Below are 6,000 nucleotides of genomic sequence, written 5' to 3'. Positions count from 1 at the left end.
ACACTCGCGGGTGGGCACACGTGGGTCGGCTCAGTTCTGGTTTTTGTCTGTGGGTCGTTGTTGTTTTCTGTTACTATTTTTATTTTATTTTCTTTTCTGTTTTTTCTTTGTTTGTTTTTTTTTCAGTTTTTTGGGTTTTTCATCAGGTTTGTCTTTTTTGGTTTTAAAGTTTTTGCACTATTTATTTATTTATTTATTCACTACTACGAAGATATTTGTAATATAGGTTGATCATCTTTCAAATCCAAACTAAACATTTTAAATTTCAGAGTGAACATTTTTGTAATATTTGTGAATAGTTTTCGAATACAACTGAAGATCTTTTTACCATACAATGAGCATTTTTTATAATGTTGAAACATTTTTGTAATATATGTTGAACAGTTTTGTTAATTTTCACTAAACACTTTTATAATGCACGGTTGAACTTTTTTAATACATACTAAACTTTTTTAATTAATGAAGGACCTTTTTAAGTGTTACCTTTTAATTTTAAATAGGTTCTTATATATTTAAAGTCCTAAAAAAGTTCAAATAGCCGGTTTTGTGCAAGCAAACTGAACAAAAAAAATCTAACAAAAAAATTGCTCAATACAGAGTGGCACGTATCGCCCAAGTGGCCTACCGGCCCATTACACATAAACCCTAGCTGAAGGCTCCGGGCATGGCTATGTGCCATCCGAGGGACCTCCTATATGACGCTCTTTGCGGCAAGAGTCGGCATTTCGCATAGGCAAGTCTCCGATTGGGCCGGCCCATGAAGGTACACATACTGTAGCTCAGAAAAAAAGCGGCCGTCGGGGGTTTCAAACACAGGATCTTGGGCTATTCACAGCATGGTACTACCGGTTGAGCTAGCGGTCACCACTGGTCATATTGCAACGCCAAACCTCAAGAACCAAACAACAACATATATTCGAATTATTTTGGAATTTCGAAAAGTAAATTGTTTTTGAAAAAAAATTGAGTGTTCTAGAAAGTGAAACACATTCCAAATTTATGAACAAATTTAAAAAAGAAACATTTTCAGAAAATGGACATTTGATGAACATCATGAACTATTTTTTTGAAGCGGGAACATTTTCTAAAATTCCAAACAAAATTTGGAAACGTGAACATATTTTGAAACTCCCAAACAATATTTGAAAACACGAACATTATTTGATATTCATGAACAATTTTTGAAACTGGAACATATTTTGAAACTCTCGAAAAATTGAAAAACAGAACACATTGAAATTTGTGAACAATTTCTAGAAATAGGAACATTTTTTGAAACCCGAAACATTGTATGAAAAGTTGTTAAAACTTCAACCAAAAACATTCCAAAGAATTTTTGAAAGACAAAGACATTTTTTCGAAATTCTCGAACAATTTTTTTAATGTGAACATTTTTTCAATTTATGAACATTTTATTCAAACAAAACAGTTTTAAAATTTGGGAAACAAATTAAATACACGAACAGTTTTGGAACTTTCCGGTAATTTTCGAAAATAGGAACTTTTTAAAAAGATATTAATCTTGAAAAAAATAAACAGAAAACAAAAAATAAAGAAAGAACAAAGAAAAAAAGACCAAAGAAAAAAAGAAAAAGAACAAAGAAAAAAAAGGAAAAAGACGAAAAAAACAGGAAAAAACCAGTTCAAGGAACCCCTCTAGAAGGTTCCCAAAACCAGGTGGCTAGCTGTGGTAAAATGGGCCAGCCCATTTCTAGCGCTGCGGGCGGTTCGTCTGTGCGTTGCGTCGACAGTTTGACGCAGCGAGCGGCGAACATGATTTTTCCGAAATACTAATGAAGGACTACTACTTTCAAAGATCAATCCCACCTCCTCAGGTTGCGATAGGTGGTGCACTGCGTGCGCGTCACTTGTCGCAACTTGAGAGTTTTTTCTTTTCTCATACATCTGTTTATTCAAAATGTTTTATCTCTTGACCCGTCGTCCAAATCTCGAACCGTTTTTACCATTGGATTCTTCGCACCGAGATTTTCAAAATTAGATCTCATGTTGGTAGTTTTTGACGAACTTTTTTTCCACAGAAAACCTGACAAAATAACCGGATGAAAAAACCGAACCGGGAGCACATTTTTCCTTTCCGAAAGAGGCACTGTCGTGCCTCTCACGAAAGGACAGCCGTGCCTCTCGCAGAAGCAAAACCGTCCCTCTCGCGGAAGGAAAAAAACAAAAACAAGGTTTTTTTAGTTTTCAAGAGGCACGGCACAACCGTCCCTCTTGTGGAAGGAAAAAATTAGAAAACACTTTTTTTCCGTTTCTGATCGCGAAATCACAACCGTGCCTCCCGTGGAAGGAAAAAAAACAGAAAACACGTTATTTTTTCACTTTCAAGAGGCATGGCCGTGCCTCTCGTGAAGAAAAAAAACGTGTTTTTTGCGCAAATAAAGTTATCATAATTTTTTTCTCCAAAAGCTAAGGAAGACCAATGGAACCAAAAAGTCAAAAAACCCAAAAATAAAACCATTTAAAAAGTCGAAAACACGTGCAGAAAAAATAAATAAAAAAATCCGAAGGGAGCGCCCAGTGCGCGCTCGGTCCACCCCCAAGTGATCATTGGAAGGCTCTCAAAGGAGCGCTCGCTAACTAGTTGCTCCCGGATTTTCCACCATCCGAAGCGACTCGTATGCGAGGGTCGCTTGCAGGGGGGCGTACTAGGCCGGCCCAGTAACTAGATGGTTTCGTCATGTCAACATCATGCTGATATGACACATTTATTTGTTTTTTATTTTACCAGAAAATTCAAAAAACATATATTATGAAAAAATGATTCAGTTAGTTGTTCTAAAAAATGTTTATCTCACATTAATAAATGTAAATGCCATTTTAAAAAAATGTTCGTTGAACCTTTAACTTTTTTTGTAACATTAAAGTACATGACATTACAAAAATATTCACGTGCTTAAAAAATGTACGTGACATTTTTTTTAAATGGCATACAATGTACAATGTTCGTGTAATTCAAGAAATGTTTTGTCCTATTCAAAAAAAAGTATGTTGCATTTAAAAAAATTATTCACGTGAGTCAATGAAAATGTTTGTCACATTTTGAAAAGTTGTTTATAAAATATTTAAAATTGTTCACATAGTTTAAAAAATAATTTTTTTCTTATCAAACTGAAAAAATGTCTCAACGTCTATTTGAGAAAAAAAGGGTTCAAAACAAGTATTTGGAAATAATTATTAATCATGTATTAGAAAATGTTAAACCTATATAAAAATGTTTAATATGTATATGAAAAATGAAAATCTTAGATGTGCTTCCAGAAAAGCAAAAAACAAAGCCATGCTTCCCAAAATGTTGGAAAACACAACTGTGCTTCCATGTTTCGGTTTCATTTTTTCGGTTTCTGTTTTTTTTTCTCTTTCCTTTTTTTCCGGTTTCTTGGGGAAAAAAGTTCATCCAAACCTCTTAACATGGGTTCTAGCTTTGAAGAAATCGACAGGGAAACCAACGGTGAAAACGGTTCGTGATTTGGACGCATGCTTCAACAGATTATACATTCTGAAGAAACGAAACTACAAAAGAAAGCCAATATTCCCAGGTTGTGACAGGTGTTATATATGCAGTGTGTCATTTTTTATTACTAGAAAAGATGAGAATGACCTTTGCGAAGGGTACCCCTTAACTCATGATTTTGGCGACACATGACACTGGCAAAGTTGGAGCTCTCGGTAAATGGTAGAGCTTCTTCACCGGGGCAAACCTGGTCCGTGGGCCACAACCTGAAAGGAAATTCTTTTTTTTAGAGCTGAGGAAATTCGTTCGAGCGACGCTACGCGTCAGCCGATGGTTAATGGAGAAAGATCCGTCGCCTCGCTAACCATTGGATCGACATGCAAATAACCATTCGATCTATCCACGTAAGCAACCATCCTTTGCAACAAGAATGATGTTGCAGAAGGCTTTCTGCAACAAGATACTTGTTGCAATCACCTCAAAGCATTTCTTTTTCTTCTAAAAAATCTTTACAACAAAGGTAATGTTGCTGAAAAATTTACAACAGATGATGTGTTGCAAAAAATTGCTGGTCGTTTTCAACCGTAAGTTTTGCAACAGAGCTCGTGTTACAGAAAACATTTTGCAACATCGCACATGTTAGAAAGAGCATTCTAGTGATAATTGCGTGCAACTCGTTGGAAAAGCTCGCCGGAGAAACTCGTCGGTGTGCTTGCCGGCAACAGGCGCCGGTGGTGGCGGTCGAACCAGCACGGAAAGGCGACAGCTCGACGGGGGAGCTCGATCTCTCGTACAACTCGCCGGAGCAGCTCGTCAGCGGCGAGCGCCGATGGCGGTAGTCGGAACAGCGCGGGGAGGCGGCGACTCGACGGGAGCTCAAAGCAGTCGGAGCAGCGTGGGGGAGACGGCTATTCGACGGGAGCGCAAGAGGCGACTTTTCTCAAGGATCCAGATCCTGCAGCAGAACTGTTGTTGTGATTAGAGAGATTGCAACAACGGGCTAGTTGCAAAAACTGATGGTTGTGGTCATGGAGCACGTGGGGTGCACATAGCGACGGACGCGAGTCTACGATCCGCCAGGTGATTTATATCATTTCCCAGTTCTTTTAGTATTTTTTTTAGCAGAAATTCTTTTAGTACCCGGTATTAACAAGACTTCCACTACAGCCCATAAGGCCCATTTATCATCTTCTTCTCTGCTCCGTGCCTCTGTCTGCCCGACACACAAAGACCCAACTGTTCTCAAATCAAAAAGAAAAAAGAACCCAACTCAGATTCGCGTCTTCCGCCGTCTTCCACTATTTTCAGTCTGGCGTGACCGGCGGAGCGCGGACTGGTCACTGGGGCTCGCCGGCGTGGGGGCTGCCGAGGGGCCGGAAATAGCTGAGAGGCCAGAGGCTGGTCATGGCTCCTGGGTTCGTCTCGTCACGGCTGGGCAAGCGACGCCGGCGCCGCGCGCGGAGATCCGGTGAGCTGAAGTCCAACTCTTTTGATTTTTCTTTTTAGTGTAGATTCTTTCATCTTAATTAGTTGGGGAAAGTTCTAATTACGCCATAGAATTTTTGTATTAAATTAGATTTGTTGCTTACAAAAGGAGGAATTGATGGTTAAGGGGGAAACCATTGATGCATCTTACAAAAGAAAGGGAGGTGAGTGTGAAGCCAACAAACCAACAGTAATGGAAGCAGAACAAAGCCTACTGTGTTGTTGCTCGAATTTGAGATCATTAAGACAAGGCTACATATACGATATAAGATAATTTTCTAGCCAATAGCTTGATAGTTAACATAAAGAGTAAAATCATGGAGAAGTACATCTATGAAGATGTTCTTATGCAATTTAGGAGCGCAAGGATAGGAGCCGATCATAGTTTAGATCTTTCTCTGATCATAGTTGATTCCCCTGAACCAACAGAAGCTCACGCCCAATAATCTTTCTCTGATCATAATTGACAGGCACAGTCGTGTATGATACAAACAGTGTGGTCGGCTATGGTAAAATACATAATAAACTATACCATTTTAATCTTACTATAACAGAAATAGAACAAGCCGTCCTTCCAATCAATATTACTGCACCCAAGACGCATAGTTCTCGCTGGCCATGATTTGCCGTTTTATGGCACCCAATTCTCTTACCACATCGCTCATCTTTATGCGCTGTCTTGCAGAGCCTCTGCAGCAAGCTAAACCAAGTCTTGAAACTGGAGCAGCGAACAATTCTAAAGTCGCTTGAGGCTCTTGGTTGCATCTTATATTGACGTCCATTGTTTCCAAGAGATTACCCGGACAGGCCATCTCAACATACTTTGGTAGATTTATAGTGTCATTGAAACATGGGTCAGTTGGCCTTCTCCCAGTAAGCATCTCCAACAATAGCACACCATAGCTGTACACGTCCCCTCCCACAGATATTTCAGTCCCCATGCCATACTCTAGTAAAGGAAGGAAAAGGTTTGTGTTAGCTTTCTTATAAACTACATTTTATAGATATAATCCATTCCACACAAATCCCTTAGTTGTTTACAT

The 6,000-nt window shown here is 39.0% G+C and overlaps 1 pseudogene; it reads right to left on the bottom strand.

The window, feature by feature from the left end:
- Positions 1 to 4,959: 4,959 nt before the first annotated feature.
- Positions 4,960 to 6,000, bottom strand: part of LOC109766171 (uncharacterized) — a 174,400-nt pseudogene continuing 173,359 nt past the window's right edge.

Source organism: Aegilops tauschii, chromosome 1, assembly GCF_002575655.3.
Source record: "Aegilops tauschii subsp. strangulata cultivar AL8/78 chromosome 1, Aet v6.0, whole genome shotgun sequence".
NCBI lineage: Eukaryota > Viridiplantae > Streptophyta > Magnoliopsida > Poales > Poaceae > Aegilops > Aegilops tauschii.
Note: the sequence above shows the minus strand (reverse complement) of the source record. Positions and strands in the feature narration are given on the sequence as shown.